Genomic DNA, 19,672 nt, shown 5'->3' on the forward strand with positions numbered 1-19,672 from the left:
CAGGAAGAGGCAGACTGAAGTTGTTGTTGTTATTATTTGGGCTGTGGGGCACGGTGGGGGTGAGAAAAAGGGAGACATAAAAATAAAGAGCTAATAGCCTCTCTGGTGTCAAGAAGAAAGAGAAAAGGAAGCAACTGTTCAGCAAGACATAAAATATTAATAGCTCTCATTGGAAAAAAGGCTGCTTCTTTTTTTCTTGTATTCATTTAAAAATATATATGCATTTCTAAGCATAAAGTTTATGCAAGTGAAAGGTTTCTGCTGGGTGTTTTAATCACATGAGAACTCAGAGAATTTCCTGCGCTTGCTGTAATTTACTTAACAGATGAAATGGTTGCGTAAAGTTTAAAAAGAATAAACGTTTCTAATTTCAATCAGATTAAACTGAGAAACCTACAGTCTGTGTGTGCATATGTTGTAGGGACTAGGATTTTAGTAAATTTGCTGAAATATCCTTTCTTCACAAATTAGGTTAACAGAGATAAGATGCTGTAATTCAATCACTGACAATACTTGAATTTCAAATGTTTGGAGGCAAGAGGAATTGCTTTCAGCTGTACAAGGAAAGAAAAATTCTTATCAAAACCAACTGATTTAAATATCATTGGATCAGGTTCACAATGAACGGAAAATTAGCAAGACTATTAATTGTATATCAAGACAAATACTTTATTGAAACAGTAAACTTTATTGGGCAACTGAGATAGGATCCTAAATACAGCAGTAGAAGCTGCAAGTAGCATTTAGAAGCAAACAAAATACAACAAAACAAAACAATTAACCCTTGAAAATAAGGAGGGGTTTGTCCGCTAGCCAAAATTACAGAAGAACTTACATTTTTTTATTTTTTAAAACTTCTATTTATGTACATGCTTTAATTCATAGTGGGCCTAAAATGCCTGAATGTCAATGGACTGTAAATATGTGGTTAGAGTAGGTATGTACTTCAGTGGTTTTAACATCAAGATCTGTGTTTAAGTGCATTGCTGATCTGACAAATCAGATTATGTCAATGTATCATTTATTTGCTGATGCAGACCTGGCAAGAATATGAAGTAAACTGAATTCTCACTAACTTACCAAGAAAACAGAAAGCAAATTACTCCATAATTTGTCCACAGTGAATCTCCTTGTTCACAGAGATTGTTTTTGACTAATGAATAAAAGATATGTGAACATATGCTTGGAAAATTGTAAAGACCATGTATTGAATCCATACATGTTGTACAAAAGGTTGATTCAATGGTCACATCTATACAGATTTAAATATATATCTTTATATGCAACATGTAGTAACAAGTTATTATTTGTATTGCACACCTACTGACAAAAATACTATGTGACTAAATGAAGGAGAGTGTCCAGAGCATTGTTAAGAAGAAAACACAGAGGTTCAAAAGATGACTTTCTGAGGAAAAATAAGCTAATGGAAATCTTGTTCAAGACTCTTGGAATTTCATCTAGGTAATTTTGTTTGTGGCATTCAGAAGGGCAGGATAGTTGATACGGAAGGGAAATGTCACCAGTTTCATTCTGCTATGGGCTACTACAGTAGAAACATCAGAGAAACAAGTATCCTGTTCCTCATCTAGATATTTGGTATGAATTAATCAGAGTAACCAACCAGACTTTAGTCCATTCATGTCATTGCATAAGTTTTGAGTACCCATCACCGACTTTTAGTGGTACAAAAATTGGAGAATTGTGATCTATAGTACATGTGCTGTAAAGGTGGCTAACAGTTTTGGTTTGCACATTTCAGATTTAGTTAACTGATTGTCCTTCTAATTTTTTTAACATATTTCAAATTCACAAATAAACCTACACTTCTCACTAGGTATTACAACAGTGAAATATGCTTTTTTCCTCAGAAAACATCTTTTCCCTGGAGCCAAAACTTCTTGCAGAGTGCGCTCAGCAGACTGCCTCAGTTTTACTAGGTTTTGTTGGGAAATAGTCTCTACCGAAACTTATTGAGAGGAAGGGTCTTCAGCGTAGCCCCCAGCCCTGATTTCCCTGGGTTTGAGTGGGTATGACTCCATACCCCTTACCTGGTGGATGAGAACTCTAGCCACCGTATCAACATTGCCAAAGACTAAACTACTTACGTACAATTGAACAGCTTCAACAGGGGAGTGAGCAGTTTATGTTAATAAAGTCATAGCAAGAGAACATGGTCTGAAAGATCCATGTCTCTCATGTATGTAACTGTCCTTAGTCCCGGGTTATTGGATAATCCAGGATCACCTATTTTTATTTTTGTTTGGTTGCTTTTTGGTGGTTTCTTTGTTGGGGGTTTTTTTCAGTAACAAGTTTTGTTTTACATCTACAGTGGAATGAAAACAAATTGCAGAACACTTTTGCTTTCTTTATTTCTTTTTCTTTTAAACAGAATTCTTGCTTCCAAATACTTGTATTAGGTCCTGATTGTTCTCGTATTTCACTTATAGCTTGAGCAAATCTTCATCTCATGTTAATTGTGCCAGTTCTGTCAATCTGGGGCTGTCCCAAAGGATAGGAAGTTGTGATGTCCTTTAAAATCTCTCATGTAGAAAACAAAACAGGTTTTGAGTTAGGCCTTCACTGATACTTAATTTTCTACTTTTATTTTCTGAAACAAAGACTGTCACATTTTTAAAAATTCTTGTGTACTGTACTTTTTGCACCTCACTTATCTCATTCGATCAAAGTAGACAGGTAAGTTTCACTTTCTGGTTCCCAGAGATGAAGGGTACAGAAAGCATTTTTATTTGCTCAAACTTATGTAAAGGCCACTGGCCTATGCATTCTAATTTAAAATTAGTAGTACTACTTTAACCTTACCTGAATTTAGAATATACAGATAACTACACTGGAAGAGAACAAGCAACCACGTAGCTTAGTATCCCATCTCACACATATACAATAGCCAAGGCCCAGGAAAGACTCCAAATATAAAATACATATATTGTGATACTGTACAGAATATTCCTATAGCTGCAGTGATTTTCAGAAGAAAATTTTCCTCCCTAGAATTTGTGTCTTTACGTCTAACAGATTTCAGTTGATTTCTCTTCCACAACTATATCCAATCATTTTTGTATTACATATAAATTGCAATAAGAACTGCATCCTCAAGCAAGGAGTTTCACAATGTAATTATTTAGTGCACTTTAAGATTCTTAGGCATATACGATTTAATAGAGGAAAGGAATTGCATTATATGTTATTAGGAAAGTCATAATTATTGGAGATGGGGTTGCTCTTATCTATTTTAGCCATCCGAAAGTAAGGAGCTGGTCCAAACTAGCTGTTTGAGTTCTGGTTGTGAACAATGATGAGAGAGAGGGAACTGCACAGGGCAATTCTTTCACATGCCCCTCTCTAACCATTGAATGAATCATCCTGTATATATGTATATTGCTCTCTGTCATGGTTTAACCCCAGCCGGCAACTCAGCCCCACATAGCTGCTCGCCCACTCCCCCCAAAGCAGGACAGGGGAGAGAACTGGAGGAGTAAAAGTGAGAAAATTCATGGGTTGAGATAAAGACAGTTTAACAGGTAAAGCAAAAGCTGCACGCGCAAGCGAAGCAAAACAAGGAATCCATTCCCCACTCCCCACGGGCAGGCGGGGGTTCAGCCATCTACAGGCAAGCCGGGCTGCGTCACGTGTAATGGTTTCTTGGGAAGACAGACGCCATAGCTCCGAACATCCCCCCACCCCTTCCTTCTTCTTCGCCCCAGCTTTATATACTGAGCATGATGTCATATGGTATGGAATATCTCTTTACCCACCCTGGGTCAGCTGTCCTGGCTGTGTCCCTTCCCAGCTCCCCGTGCACCCCCAGCCTGCTCGCTGGCAGGCCAGCATGAGGAGCTGGACAGTTCTTGACTGGTTAGCAACAACCCAAAACATCAGCACATTATCAACATTGTCTCATCCCAAATCCAAAACAAAGCCTTACACTGGATTCTACAATAAAAATTAACTCTATCTCAGCTGAAACCAGGACACTCTCCATTAGCTAAAACTGGAGCCAGGACAACTAATTTCAGTGAGATACCAGAAATTTTAATCAAGTGAATGAGATGAATCATTCTCCATATGTCTTTGGACAAGATGAGTCTTCATTTGGCCTCAAAAATGTCTAAAACTCCGAACACTAAATGAACTATTTGTGCTACATACTCTATATATAACATCTAAAGCATGACCGTATTCTCAGGTATTTTAGAATGGATTTGGAAAATATCATATCTTTTTGCCAGAGGAGTATACAGGAACTTCATTATTGCCAATGGAGAAACTTTGTATTTAAATCTCAGTAAATGGACATATCTTACATCTTTAATTCATCTTGAAAGAGGAAGACATTGATGTAGCAAAATTGGTTTAATTAAAGATTGTCTGATATTAATCAAACTGGCTTGATTATCTTGAATTGGAGAAATCTTAAATTTACTGGCACAGGTTTGGCTCAACCTTCTGAGACATATTTTTGAAAGCATTTTTGCTGCCTCTTATTCTTTCAAAACACTTCTTAGAGTAATCTCATTATACAGGATAACATTTGCAATTAATAGATTTTCTAGGATTATCAAGAGGGTTTTAAAGCAACATAAATGAGGGAAAATGATACTATGACAATCAAGTTGCACATACTTAAATATTAAAACCAGCCTGTAGGCTCCTTATTATGACAAATCCCTTCACGAACAGCCATGCAAGGAACACAGCCCTTAGCTATGCATCCATTAACGGGAGCATCTGAGGATGGAATTTAGGATACCTAATTCAGGTATTTAATTTGCACCTAAATTTTAAAAATCTTAAAACAGTCATGGCTACTGTGGATCTCTTGTTGAAATGCCTGAAATAATGTGTAGTGAAAAATTCAAGCCAAAGCTATTTTATAATAGAAGAAAACAATATTTTAGTTTCATTAATTTAATACTGGATCTTAACATAATAGATTATAAAACATAATTTATTGACCTGAACATTAGCAGTCTTCTAGGTGCTAAAGTTTATGATCTTTCTACATTGAGCTTTTTGTAACATCTTTCTAGCTATCTTTAAAACTACCCTGAAATCAAGAAAAAAAATGCTTTTTCAAATAATTATTGACAAAAGTTTCAAATCTGAAATAGAAATAAAAACATTGAAACTATTTAAGCATATTCCGCATCGTCCATGAGTAGTCAGATTTCAAAGTACAGAAACTGAAAAAAAGAGAGATTTATGATATTTCATCTAATTTAAATCAAAATGTGAAAGTCTGACTTTTTTTTCTTTTTTAAGTTTCTATATAAAAAATTATGGAAAGAGGGAAATACACGGTAAAAATATGGAGTGTTAGCTAAATAATGCAGATATCAGATAAGGGAATTCAAAGAAAAAAGATCCTGCTAAAGGAGATTATGAAAGAAGAAAGTATTTTAAAATGTAATATGAACAAAAAAGAATGTCTGCTAGCTGCAGATGGTAAAAATATAAATAGGGACTTAAAAAACAGAAATGTACAGTATATATTTCTGTTCTGTATTTGGAATGAAGTAGGTGGATGTATCCATTCCATATGATACTGTGGATAAAATATAAAGTTTACCATCTGTAACAAGGGAGATGTGAGGCAGCACCTAAGGGCTGAGAAATAGCTTTGCAGACTGAGGTATATAAACAGATCAGTTTAGCCACCTTGCCAAACGGAAGAACATTTATCTGAAATCACTTACACAAGAAAAATATAAGTTACTTATGAGCCTTCCATTCTTACTGACCAAAGCATAACAAAAGTCAACTAGACACAGAAATTAACAAAGTTCAGGACTGGAAAAGATCTAATTTCTCAGAAGGGAGAATAATTAAACAGAGAATTGCATGCAATGGGACGCTTATTCTTTAAAAGCCAATCTAACATAAGCAATTTAATTCTTGTCGCCACGAGAAATGCCCTGAACCATATTCTCTGGGGTAAGGGATAGATGTAATCCTGGGCTGTTCTTGGAGACCTTACTATTTTGACATGTCTCAAGTCTTTTATCTTCAGAAGTTTGACTGCCCTCAGTGAATGTTACGTGTTAGTTAAGAGTTTGTTACCTGAGGACTGAATTCCAATGTGGAAGAGGTGCATTATAAACTGGGAACCTTGAGCTGGTGATTATGGTGGATTGACCTTGGCTAGATGCCAGATGCCCACCAAAGCCTCTCTGTCATTCCCCTCCTTAGCTGGACAGGGGAGAAAAGATAAAATGAGACACTTGTGGGTCGAGATAAGGACAGGGAGTGATCATTCAGCAATTACCATCATGGGCGAAAGAGACTAAACTTGGGGAAAAATTAATCTAATTTACTATGAATCAAATCAGAGTAGAGATAATGAGAACTAAAATCAAATCTTAAAACACCATCCCACCACCCCTCAATTCTTCTTGCTGGGCTCAACTTCACTCCCAATTTTTCTTTACCTCCTCACCCGAGCAGTGCAGGGGGACGGGGAATGGGGGTTGTGGTCAGTTCATCACACGTGCTCTGTGCCACTCCTTCCTCCTGAGAGAGAGGACTCCTCACACTCTTCCCCTGCTCCAGTGTGGGGTCCCTCCCATGGGAGACAGTCCTCCACGGAATTCTCCAACGTGAGTCCTTCCCAGACTGGGTCCCCCATGGGGTCAGAAGTCCTGCCAGCAAACTTGCTCCAATGTGGGCTCCTCTCCCCATGGGGCCACAGATCCTGCCAGGAGCCTGCTCCAGCGTGGGCTTCCCACAGGCTCACAGTGGTCTTTGGGCATCCACCTGCTCTGGCATGGGGTCCCATGGGCTGCAGGTGGAGATCTGCTCCACCGTGGATCTCCATGGCTGCAGGGGCACAGCCGGCCTCCCTGTGGGCTTCCCCAGGGGCTGCTGGGGAAGCTCCAGCACCTGGACCATCTCCTGCCCCTCTTTCTTTGCTGACCTTGGTGTCTGCAGAGTTGTTTTCACATATTACAGAATCACAGAATCCAACCATCCAACCACAAAGTCCAACCATTAATCCAGCGCCACCATGTTCCTTAAACCATGTCCTGAAGCGTCACATCCACACATTTTTTGAACACCTCCAGAGAAGGTGACTGCACCAACTCCCTAGGCAGCCTGTTTCAGTGCCTGACCACCCTCTCGGTGAAGAAATTTTTCCTAATATCCAATCTAAACCTCCCCTGGCACAACATGAGGCCATTTCCTCTCATCCTATCGCCAGTTACTTGGGAGAAGTTACTAGTTGTAGAGAGCAATAAGGCCTCCTCTCAGCCTCCTCTTCTCCAGACTAAGCAACCCCAGTTCCCTCAGACGCTCCTCGTAAGTCTTGTGCTCCAGACCCCTCACCAGCTTCGCTGCCCTTCTCTGGACACGCTCCAGCACCTCAACATCCTTCTTGGAGTGAGGGGCCCAAAACTGAACACAGGGTTCAAGGTGCGACTTCACCAGTGCCGAGTACAGGGGCATAATCACTTCCCTACTCCTGCTGGCCACACTATTTCTGATACAGACCAGGACGCTGTTGGTCTTTTTGGCCACCTGGGCACACTGCCAGCTCATATTCTCACTCTTCTCTCTGTCTGCAGTTGTGCAGGGTTTCCCCCCCCCCCTTTCTTAACTATGCTGTGCCAGAGGTGCTACCACCATTGCTGATGGGCTCGGCCTTGGCCAGCGATGGGTCCGTCTTGGAGTCAGCTGGCACTGGCTCTATCAGACACAAGAGAAGCTTCTAGCAGCTTCTCACAGAAGCCACCACTGCAGCACCCCTGCTACCAAAACCTTGCCACGCAAACCCAATACAGAGACTTAATGTTCCTTTCTGGTAAAATACAGGATGCAGGTGACATTTTTGGTTTGGGAATTTTTCAGGATGCTACGTGGAGTCCCCCTTTCTGAAGCAGTAGGATGTACATAGTGATGCCTCTCAGGGGATTGCAGAGAAGAGTTTAGGTTTGATTCTAGATATTTCTTCACATCCAGACAAGTTACACAACTGTATACTTCTTTCGAGTGACTCTCTAATACGTATACACTCCCTAGGGTTACTACTGAAAATATTAGTTAGGGCTAAGCATTCATTACCTATGTTAATGTTAAGAGAATTGTTGTAATATTAGAAGACATCTATCATTTTATTTTTAAAATATGGGGGGAAAAAAAGAAATGAAAGAAAAAGGAAAAAACCCAAAGCACCTATCAAAGTCACCGTGCTGGTTGGATTCTTTCAAATTCCTTAAGGGTTTGTATGTATTAGTCTGGTGGTGGTGGTGTTTGCTGGGCCTACATTAATTTGATCCATTCTTTTAGAACATGTGTATAACACTGCAAAAAAGTATTATTGGTTTATAAATTATACTTGTTGTTTCAGGGCGATAAACAGAATGATGAATGCAGTCTTTGTTCAATCACCTTTTTATTCATGAAAGGCAAAACCAAGGATTCTAAAAACATTTATCTACATCAGGAGTAAGCCATAAACCTTTCAAAAATGCTCCCAGTAATCCAGGAAGGAGCTGCTGATTACTGTCATACCACAGAGGATTCAATAATGCTAATGACTTCTCTTATGATAATCAATAACCTGATAGAAACTGCCTGAATCTTAACGAATCTCCCAGATGTAGACCCATTCTTGCAAAAATAGAAATGGTTAGTGTGCGTTCATGAGAATACTTGAGTTTATCAGATTAACCATTGAAAGATGGACATGTTCCCATGAATGAGAGTTTCATGATAATGGCAGACGAGCCTGAAAGAAAAGTTTCTCATTTCAAAGTTGGGAAGCCAGCTTGTTATTTACCTAAGAAGATTTTGCTTGCTGTTTCCTGGATTTCTGGTGGCAGATTCAGAATTCAATCACATCTACAAAAATGCAAGGTTAGATACCTGATCTTTAGATCCTAAGATGAGTATGGTAGTATCTGGGCTTAGTTCCTAGTTTTGCTGTATATTATCAGTATGACTAGGAATTCAACATTTTCCTTACTGAGATTTCCTCCCTGGTTGCATTGCCAGTGTGAGATACATTTTGCTTATCTTCAGTTGTATACAACTGGGCAGTCTAAGTCAATGAAAAGGAAGGGGGGGGGGGGGGGGGGGAGCGCCTTCCAGAGGCTAATTGTCCACTTATCTTGGCTAACTATTTTAGGCAGTAATAAACTATCGTCTTGAGGGTGCTACTGATAAAAGTTGTAACAAATTACCAGATTATGTTTGATACCTTTTAGATGGTGAATGTTATGCAGTATTTTCATGATTTAACCCGGCTGGCAACTCAGCCCCACACAGCCACTCCCTCACTCCCCCCAAGGCAGGACGGGGGAGAGAATTGCGAGAGTAAAAGTGAGAAAACTCATGGTTTGAGATAAAGATGGTTTAACAGGTAAAGCAAAAGCCGCGCACGCAAGCGAAGCAAAACAAGGAATCCATTCCCCACTCCCCATGGCCAGGCAGGGGTTCAGCCATCTCCAGGGAAGCCGGGCTGCGTCACGCGTAATGGTTTCTTGGGAGGACAAAACAACATAACTCCGAATGTGTGTCCCCCCTTCTTCCCCCAGCTTTATATGCCAAGCGTGATGTCATGTGGTATGGAATGTTCTTTTGGGCAGTTGGGGTCAGCTGTCCCAGCTGTGCCCCCTCCCAGCTTCCCGTGCACCCCCAGCCTGCTCACTGGTGGGGTGGGGTGAGAAGCAGAAAAGGCCTTGACTCTGAGTAAGCACTGCTCAGCAATAACGAAAACATCCCTGAATTATCAGCACTGTTTTCAGCACAAATCCAAAACACAGCCCTGTACTAGCTACTATGAAAAAAATTAACTCTATCCCAGCCAACTTAGCACAAATATTAGTCCTGTTCATGATGTGCACACTGTGGCTTCAACAGCATTCATATAAAAAAGAATGCTTATGTAAGACACCCAATATTTATATCCAGTGAGATACTGCAAGGGTTTAAAGCTGTCTATATCCATATCAAAACAATGGAGAATCAGGATTAGATTCCAGAAAACAGACAAGTAAAAGCAAACTATTTCAATTCAGTATTGCTAAAATGTAACAAAAAATACTGATTTTTGATTCATGATTTTGGTTCAGATGTGATCATTTACTTCTGCAGAATCTGCCTAAATGCAAGCAGGTGGGTCCTCAGTCTGCAAAGCCTGTATTACAACTAGTGACCAGAATCCAGATCCTGTATAAGGATTCTCATGTTCTTATATGAAAATTTAGATTAATGTACATAACTCATTTGCTGTCAAATGGATCCACAAAAGTTGAGGACTCAACTTCATGTCTATTTTACTTAGAGGGATAAATCATTGGTATGCAAGAGAGTAACTTTGGGGAACAATCCTGTTTTTTGCATTTCTCCACAGAGTCACATCTTGACTGATTAATTGATTAATTGGTTGTTTTGTTTTGCTCTGTTTTTCTCAGAAAGGTGTCAATGCTGATGGTGTCTTTTACACCTCCATGCCTCAGGCCTTTCTCTGCAAACTTTGTGCTTGTTTTCAAACATCTGAAGAAGAGAGTAATGTCTTTGGTTCTGTGTTGTTGGGTTTGGGTTTTTTTTTTTTCAATTAACTATATGTCTACTAGCCAAGTGATCATTACAACATTCTTGCCAAATCTGAAAATCTGTATTTGTCTTATAACATTTGTATAAGTACAGAATTTTTGCTAATGCTATACTACATATGGGGAACAGAAAGGACATAAGTGCCTTTTCAATGTCCATTCAGTGGTGGAGACTAAATAAAAAATAAATGAGTACAAAAGCTGGTCCATTAATAAACACCTTCAGAAAAAACCCCCATCAACAAACCAACAAATGAAAAAATAAAAGAAAAAAAACACGTGTGACTCAGATTTGACTAGGATTTTGGGTTTGAGTTGAACAACAATCCTCTTCGCTTAAAAAAATAAATCTCAGAAGTGCCAGGGCCCTACAATTATTAAGAATTATGAAGAAACTGTGAGAATTACATGAATATTAATTTTGCAAAGGAAACAGAGGGGCAAACTGGGATCCCCATCTCTAGGATAGGCCTTCCCAGAAACACAGCCAGGATTCCTTCCAAATCCTGCCTTGGGCTTTGTTGATGTGGAAAGAACATGAGATATTCTGGAAAAAAAGTATTTTTAGCTAAATAAAATAACTTTGTTCATTTTTTTTTTTAATAAGACTGTGGCAAAAGTAAGCTGATTCATCTGGAATCCACAGTTAAAAACCTCACCGCTATATCAGAATTACTGATGTCATAGAGTCCCATCTAGAGTTACTGCCTAACTGAATCTTGCCAGATCCCATATGTGGTTTGTCCCACAACCCTACACTTCTAACCAATCTCCTTGCATGCAGAGGAACAGCTGCTATAGTTTTCCTCTCTGAACATGGTATAGAGCTGGCAGTGGGACCTTGCTTTTTATTCCTTGCTATATTTCCCATGGGACTTCAGCAAAAAATAATAAATAAATAAATAAATGAATAAATAAGGCTTTGTAGCAGGCCATTAAACCAAATCTCATTGGGATGGCAAGCATCTCTCTCTCCCATTTTTCTAGAAAGTTTAGTATAGCTCTGGAGTAAGCAACTTAAATGATCTCATTACTTACTCTTTAGCAGTAAATAAATTACCAACAATACGAAATTGAATGCTAGACTGGTTAGTTATTCCATCCTGTCTATCATGTATCTAATAACGCCTACTCAACATAGTTCATGCACAATATATTTTCTGTGCCCTTAAAGGTGAGAGCATAATAATAAATTGGATGCCTTTCTGAACTAAGCTGTCTTTGAAATTAGCTATTTCATCCACTTGAATATACCAAAGCAAATTTATGATGATTAATTGTATTACAATGAACACCAAAGCATGTAATAATGATTTGCTACTTATTATAAAGCTTTGCCAATATTTTGTAAACCCAAGCGACATGATATGCAAGAAATCCAATGAAACCCTCTTAAACAAACAAAGGGGAAAGGGAAGAAAGGACAGGTCTTACAATGTTAAACACTTCTAAGGACAGAGGCCACAGGAACTCTTCTTTCTATGTCAAAACTCTGCCAGGTTAGCTCCCATTAAACAAGCATAGGAGAAGAGGAATGCTGACAAGAATTGATATCACTTCCACTCAATATTCAAGCTCTTATTCAAACAGAATCTTACCAAGTTACTACATTAGTCCACTTTTTTTACTCTAAGTTGTTTTTGTTCTTGCTATCATTAGGGCTATTCCCTTTTTAATATTTTCCTGTTTGAACCCTTGAAATTATTAAAAATATATTAAAGTATTAGAAACCAAATCAGTATCTACTTCAACAACTTCAGTAATATTCAGTAAATTTGTTTGTATTCAACTCAATAACTACTACATAAGTAAAAAAAAATCACTCAAAACTATGCTCTCCTCAGTGGGAGACTACTCAGCTGAGTAGTTACGCAGTTGGCATTATTACTGAAAAATCTTTTCTTTCTATTTAACAGGCATGAAGCTTTTGAACTAGAGTGAACTTCCTTTCCTGCCCTTATCAAATAAATATGTAGGAGGAAGCAGTTTAGCAAAATTATCAGCCCACGCTCTAAAATCTTAGAGTTTGAAAAACTTCCTGCTAGAGGTCTGCTTTTGTAGCTGAGAACTAACACCACTTCAAAGATTTATTGAGAGTCATAATATATCATTACAAAGGATACATTCTAGTTCTTTAGGTAGAGAGTACTGTTATACTACAGGAAAGTAAGGTGGGCCAGGAAATCATTATGGTGTAAATGAAACGCATCAGCTGCTGTAAGCTCTCTGTCTGGCGAACTGCCTGTCATATCTACGGAGTGATATGAGCTGCTCAGATGTTATGCAAATGGCTTAGGGGGATGAAATTTCTCTATCTTTTCCTTAGTTTTCCTAGTAGGTAGTGTTAGACTTGTGCTACTGATTTGACTATGCAATTTATACTAAAGCAAATATAATGTCAATGTCTTGCCATACAGGGAATACTCAGAAACTGTTTTTAATTAATGGAATTTCTAGAGTTGATTATATAATTACTGTTTGCACCTAACACATTAAAGACTGGGGAGTAAGACAAGATGGAAAAAAGGGAAGGAAGGAAGGAAGGAAGGAAGGAAGGAAGGAAGGAAGGAAGGAAGGAAGGAAGGAAGGAAGGAAGGAAGGAAGGAAGGAAGGAAGGAAGGAAGGAAGGGAGGAAGGGAGGAAGGGAGGAAGGAAGGGAGGAAGGAAGGGAGGGACGGGGAGAGAGAGAAAGGACATTTTTTACAGTTGATAGTAGCTAACATGTCAAGGGAAAAAAAAACAAAGCTCAAACCAGAGCAAACAAGTCCATTTATTACAACTGAAGACAAAAACATAAGAGGGGGAGGGAAATAAAGGAAAACCTCTATCTTGTTCCCTGTGGAATTGAATGAAAAACCTGTCCCATCATATCTGCAGATTGTAGGCTAGTGAATTTTACTGTACGCTTCTTTTTGTCAGCCCATGCACTTGAGATAAAAGCTGCGGAACAGAAAGACAAGTCAGTCTTACAGGCTTGGGAATACTGGCTTTCTGTGGCAGTGTCTGGCCTTAGTCAAACAAAAATATATTGCAGTTTAGAGAGATAGAGTGGACATGATAATGTAGAGTCACTTTGTGTGTGGGAAGTACAGAACTCCCAGAAAGATTAAAAAAGAGGGAAAGAGAGAAAGGTGGGGTGGGAGAGAGATTACTTATGGATGAAGTAGAATAAATTGGAGGTTCATAACCTGCCCCTGGAATGTTAGTTCTAGGGACCATAAAACAATCAAATAGTCATGAAGAATGACCAGTCATGTCTGGAACACCCCCCTGAGAAATTATTTAACCTATTGGTCTCTGATCCACACCTTCGTATTATCATGTCAGTTCCAGGGATGTCACATTACTCCTTTAGCGTGACACTTCTCAGAGAAATTGTCCTCACTATTTCTCATTTAAGTTATTTTCATTTATAAATAAATAAATAAATTAGCATGCTTTCTTTTAAACTAGGGACCTCTAGCTGACATTAGAGATACCATAGAATGGAAGTGGAGCAAGCAATATCTATATTTTTTGCAGAAATAGAGAACTAGATTTTACTTTATTTAAAAGAACACAATTCTATTGGCTCCCCAAATCAAATTAGTTTACACAAGGATGAGTTTGGTTTGTGCGTTTATTCTGACAAGTTTTTTTCTTTTGCCTTTTAATTTCTAATACCCCTACAATCTCTAAATGTGAAGCAGCAATCAGTATTAAGCAATCTTTAGTCAGATTGATCTTTATTGCCCATTTATTTATTTACTTTATGAAATACATAATAACTCCTCTATTTTCAAATTGAGTAGCCTGCATTTCCTCTGTCTCTTCTCCTGTGGAAATTCCCTGGACTATGGTGACTCTACTCTAATAATAAAGAAAAAAACTTGGCAGTCAGATCCATATTCTGTTTCTTATCTTTTAAAAAATATTCTATATTCTCTTAGACACATAGTTTTTGCATGCTTTTATTTCACCAGTTATTGATATTATCCTGCTCAAAAACTATGTGCCAACATTAATTCTTTAATCACTGTAAATTACTTTGAGAAGTAATTACTGTGAAGTTATGTCCGTGTGTACCTAAGATTCAGAATATGTACAGACACTTGTAAACAATCAGGTTTCAAGGGATTAATGAATTAATGTTTGTCAGCTGAGGTGGAATGACTGGATATGCAACTGCAAGAAAAACATGTATCCTTTAGCTAGTCTAAAGGAAAAAAACCAAACATGAAATCTAAATTTTGCTTGGATGATAGCAGAACATATTCAGAAAAAAGAAAAAAGTATAAAGACTGGGATTTTGTATACCTTGAATCAAGGTTTGGCTCAGCGAAAGATATTTTTTTCATATTTTGGACAAGTTAATGTGTCTTTTAGCTTTCTACCCAGAGGGAGCTAAGCTTTTTCTAAGGTAAATCAATTAACACATGAAGAATGTAGGGGTAGTATAATCAACATATGAAAAGAGGTAAGTTTTTCTAGTCTTGCTGGACAGAGAAAAATATCACTTTATCTTTCTGTTGACTTTTGATTGACTTTGGAGCAGGTTGATAATCAGGTCTGTTCAAATAACGAAAATGTTTCTCTGTAAATAATTGGAAGTAGATCAACCCTGCACAAATGTAGAAAAATCTCCAAATTCCATTCACCTTGGCTGTTAATAGGGGTTTTTTCTCCCACTGTTTTTTGCAAATTTTAGTACAATGCCTCATAAATTGTGGATAAGGTAATCAGATAGGGAATTCTGCCTATACTGCAAATTCCTGCTGGCAGATTTTACCCTGACTTTATTCTAATTTAAGTTAATTTTCTGTTATTTAGTCCTTAACTTTTCCTTACATTTTGTAGATACCTTGCCATCTTCAGACAGTCGTAAATTCCTAAATATCCCTAGTTAATAACAGAATGTTAATAATTTGATTTACTGATATTTTACAGCCCACTACCTCTAAGCGCTGGAGTCCAGCAAATTTTTATCATAGATTCAAGGCAGGTGGTGTCTGTTTCCTGAGTAACAGCTATTACTAGCAAAAGATTGTCCTTCCCAGAGTAAGTAATGGCCTCCTTATATCACTTCTTATATACACTGATGCTATAAAACTCCACATCCACACTGCACCAACAGACACCATTCTCTCTCTATCCTGAGTCTAGATAATACCATTTTAAATTAGAGAACTTTAATTTAATCATTTAACTCTTGAAACCTTTATGCAGCTGACTGACTGCCATTCCTCTGAAGGGGACTTACATATATACCTTTACTACAAGATAAAACAAAGACAAAATGAAAGAATGTACCAAAAACTAGAAAACAAAATCATCCATCCACTCCCAGAAATTTTTCTAAGTAAATATGTTCAATATCTTCTGTGCCAGGAAATTACTGTAAGTTATAAGTTAATAATATTATTAAATATTATTTAGTATTTGTCCTCTTAGGTGGTCCTCATGCCCCAGGAATGTAATAGAACCAGAAAAGGAGCTATGCACTGTAAAACATCATCCCAGAAAAGACAGTCTGTTCTCTCATGGAATTACTATTTACATATCAAGAGTTTCTATGAAGATGACAACTTGGACTATAGCCCTAGCTGGAAACATTGAATGCCTCTTAAATGATAAGGCTGAGAAAACTGCAGTTTTCAGCCTAGCACATCATGGCCTGAAAGACAGTGAGAAAACTTGAGCAAATCACCGTGTGGGATTTGGTATCAGATTCTAATATCTGTGAGACTCATGTTAGACTGTTATTCAAGTTCCCAGTGTCATCTTGCTGACACTGGACATTTAGCCATGAAGGTACAGTTCAAGCATTGTAAATGACTAGTGACATTTTAGATGCCCTACTGATACTCCAGAAAAAAAACAGGTGTTCAGGTGACCCTGTATTATACCTTCTAACCCTGAACTGATGTTGCTGATAGTCTGGACTTATGACACTAGATGCTTGAATATGAACTATATTGTTTACACAGCTAATTGATTGCTCAGTGAACTTGCTGTCCAGCCAGACCACTGCAGGTGGTTTCTGTGGGAAGTCTGCATAGCTGTGTAGACTATGTTGTGTATTCAGGACTGGACTCAGTCGTAGAGTCTCTAATGTGGTCTAGATAACTAGGACATGTATAGACATCTATAATGCAAAAACTTAAATTTAAGTCTTTAAATCTGGATTGGAATATTACCCAAGAAATATTTTCTACCAAGGTTCAATTAGGTTGGCTAATTCAATTAGACAAAAGGGTTTTTTTTGGAAAATAATCTTTCAAAAGGAATTTCTTAGGGGTTTGTTTATTTTGATACAGCCCTCTCTGCAGCATGGAAGATTCCTACTTCCATCTTTGAGTGTTTCTGAATATTTAAAAAAAAGCGCGCATTAGCTGTTAATGCAACATCTCTCCGCTTGCACAGCAGAAATTAACCAATGCAGAAAAAGAAATTATTACAGAATTACACAATAAATCATCTGTCCTTAGCCAGTCAACATTAATTCTTAAGTAAAGACATGGCTATTGCGAATCCAGCCAAAAGGCCAGCCAGTCTAACTCCTTCATGCCAAGAACAAAGCAAATTCCAAATAAATCATTTAGATAAAAACGTTAAACTTGTGACAATTCCTTTCACTGAGACTCAAACAAAAGCAAGTTATCTGTCTTTAATGGTCTGTAATAGAACCTACTCTACATAAGTTATGTATCTAATTTATGCCTAACTTTCAGATGTTTTATGTGTCTTTGAAGGCCTGAAGGAAAAGATCCTATCTGTCCAACATCGATATCTAACTGTAGCCATGCAGAATCTCCTTTTGGATGTTTTCAAATACCTTTCCTCCTGTACTGATAGACAGCAAGCTTGGAAAATTTTTTTCTGCCTATTGGGCAGAGAAGTTTCTTTTTTAAAGGATTTGCAGAAACAAATTTTCTATAAGACACAGATATGGAGCATCAAAAAAAGTCCAGCTTACAAAACGTAAAAGTTAAAGAACATTCAGAACAAAACCAACATTCTTAATTTCCCAACATTTGATGATTATCTAGACCTTTGAACAAGCCATTTTGAACAAAAAGAGCATAAGTTGTCTTTAAAACTATATGGGATAGTATCAAGCTAGATATGAAGTATAGACCATCCTCAGAAGTTCTGACACTTGGATGGTGAATAATTTTGCCAAATCCCATAAAACTCAGTGTTAGTATTTCAAAAAACTTCATCAACCCTGGAGCTATAAGAATTTGGCAGCATAGTTTAGCAATCTGTGCATTAAAACCAGTTAAAACTCAATTACTTTCTGGAACAAGATGGATGTGATACATTCATTTCATATTTAGAATGAGTAATCTTCTGTATTTCACTCTGGCTGCAGAGGACACAGTGCTTTTAGGCCACTGGTCTGAGCTGCCTATATGTTTCATGCATCAACAAAGTAAATATATTTATTTAATTTAAACCATTGCCACGTGTACTATGGGGACACATTTATCGAATAGATCCAGATAAAACAGATCCAACCGGTTCACAGACTTCAGGAAAGTCTGAATCTAGACCCTGTTCATTGCCTGCATTTCACATCAAAGGCAAGTCTGTACGGTTTTAGTGACTGAAAAGGTACAGGACAATGCAGGAGTTTCACTCCCTGCCCTGGAACCTTCCGTTATCACATACGTATATACTCCATCATCATTGTAGCAAAACTGTTCTTCAGGGATTATTTCTCAGAGCAAGAGGGCAGATCCTCCACCACTCAGCTGGGACTGCCAGCCAAGGTACCAGGTAGTGCCAGTTGTGCAACGTGCACTTTGACATTGTGCTCACTGGTCTCAGACTACCAGTTCAGTGGAGGATCACTGGCAGCCATCACATCAGAAAGTAAAACAACTAGGTACAGATTTTAAATGGAGAAGTAGTGTGGAGAAGCAAAAGAAAGTGAAGGCAGGGAACAGCACATCCAGGATCCTAACCTCTGTAATATGTTGTCATTCAACTGGATTCTTTAAGATATTTCCATAGAATATCTGGCTTGTAAAATGTTAAGGCAGCAATTCCTTTAATGTTTTTATGAGGTATCTTTATGTAAAATGTGATATGAAGTAAATCATTGCTATGTCATTTTGCACCCTTTTTTGCTAACGAAAGAGCAATGAGAGACACATAACAGTAAAGGATCATTTTCTGTAGGGAGCTAAACAAACCCCTGAGTTGTCCAATCCTGTTAAAACCTAAAAGAGGCAAGTGCTAGAAAAACCTAGAGCAAGCATGTTTCCTGAAAGTCAAAACTTCCCTATTTTTGAGAGTCCTTCTATAATTTCTGAAGGTTTCCAGTGTCATTGTGGATCTTTAATTAACTGAGGTTCTGATTAATTGTCTTGTTTCCTTAAGAACCTCTTCAATGACATTATATGGATGGAGGTTGAAAGGGATCAATAAAGTTACATCAGGATCAACAGAGATTTCTGTAATCACCAATTTTTGTGCTAGAAATAGCATGAAACTAGAAAGCAGTGATGGGTGGCAGAGGATTGGGGATGGACTTGACAGAGTTAATCAGAAACGTCCACGAGCCTGCATGCCTTCATCTACCCCCAGGTCGCACACCTTCACACACACACATGCGTGCACACACACACAGACGGAGGCTGATCATACAGATACTCATATCTGCTGCTTGCACATGTGACAGTGATAAACAGGTTTCTGCTAGGAACAATTTAGCTGGCAATAAATCACTCCTGTAGGGGCTAGTGTGCACAGGTGAATAGCCATGATGCAGGGATATAATTGCGCATAATCAATGCAAACATGCTCTAGTGGAACGTGACAAAGACTTACTTAAACACATTTGGCTAGAGCCTAAAGGTTAAAACAGAAGCGAGATGATGGGGGTATCTCAGATAACACTAGGATATCTTGTTAGTGTCATGACAAAGGGAAGTGTGAGACAAGCTTTGGCTGAACTGTTGTTAGGAAAAATATGAAAGCATAGTCTTTGTGACCCCCAAGAAGCAACTTGTCAACATTCCTCAGGATCCCCCACCACCTCAGGAGCCTGGAAAATACAAAGTACAGTACAGACTACCTAGGACAACTATGAATTATGACCAACTCCTGCA

Source organism: Phaethon aethereus (assembly GCF_964289735.1).
Source record: "Phaethon aethereus genome assembly, chromosome: Z".
NCBI lineage: Eukaryota > Metazoa > Chordata > Aves > Phaethontiformes > Phaethontidae > Phaethon > Phaethon aethereus.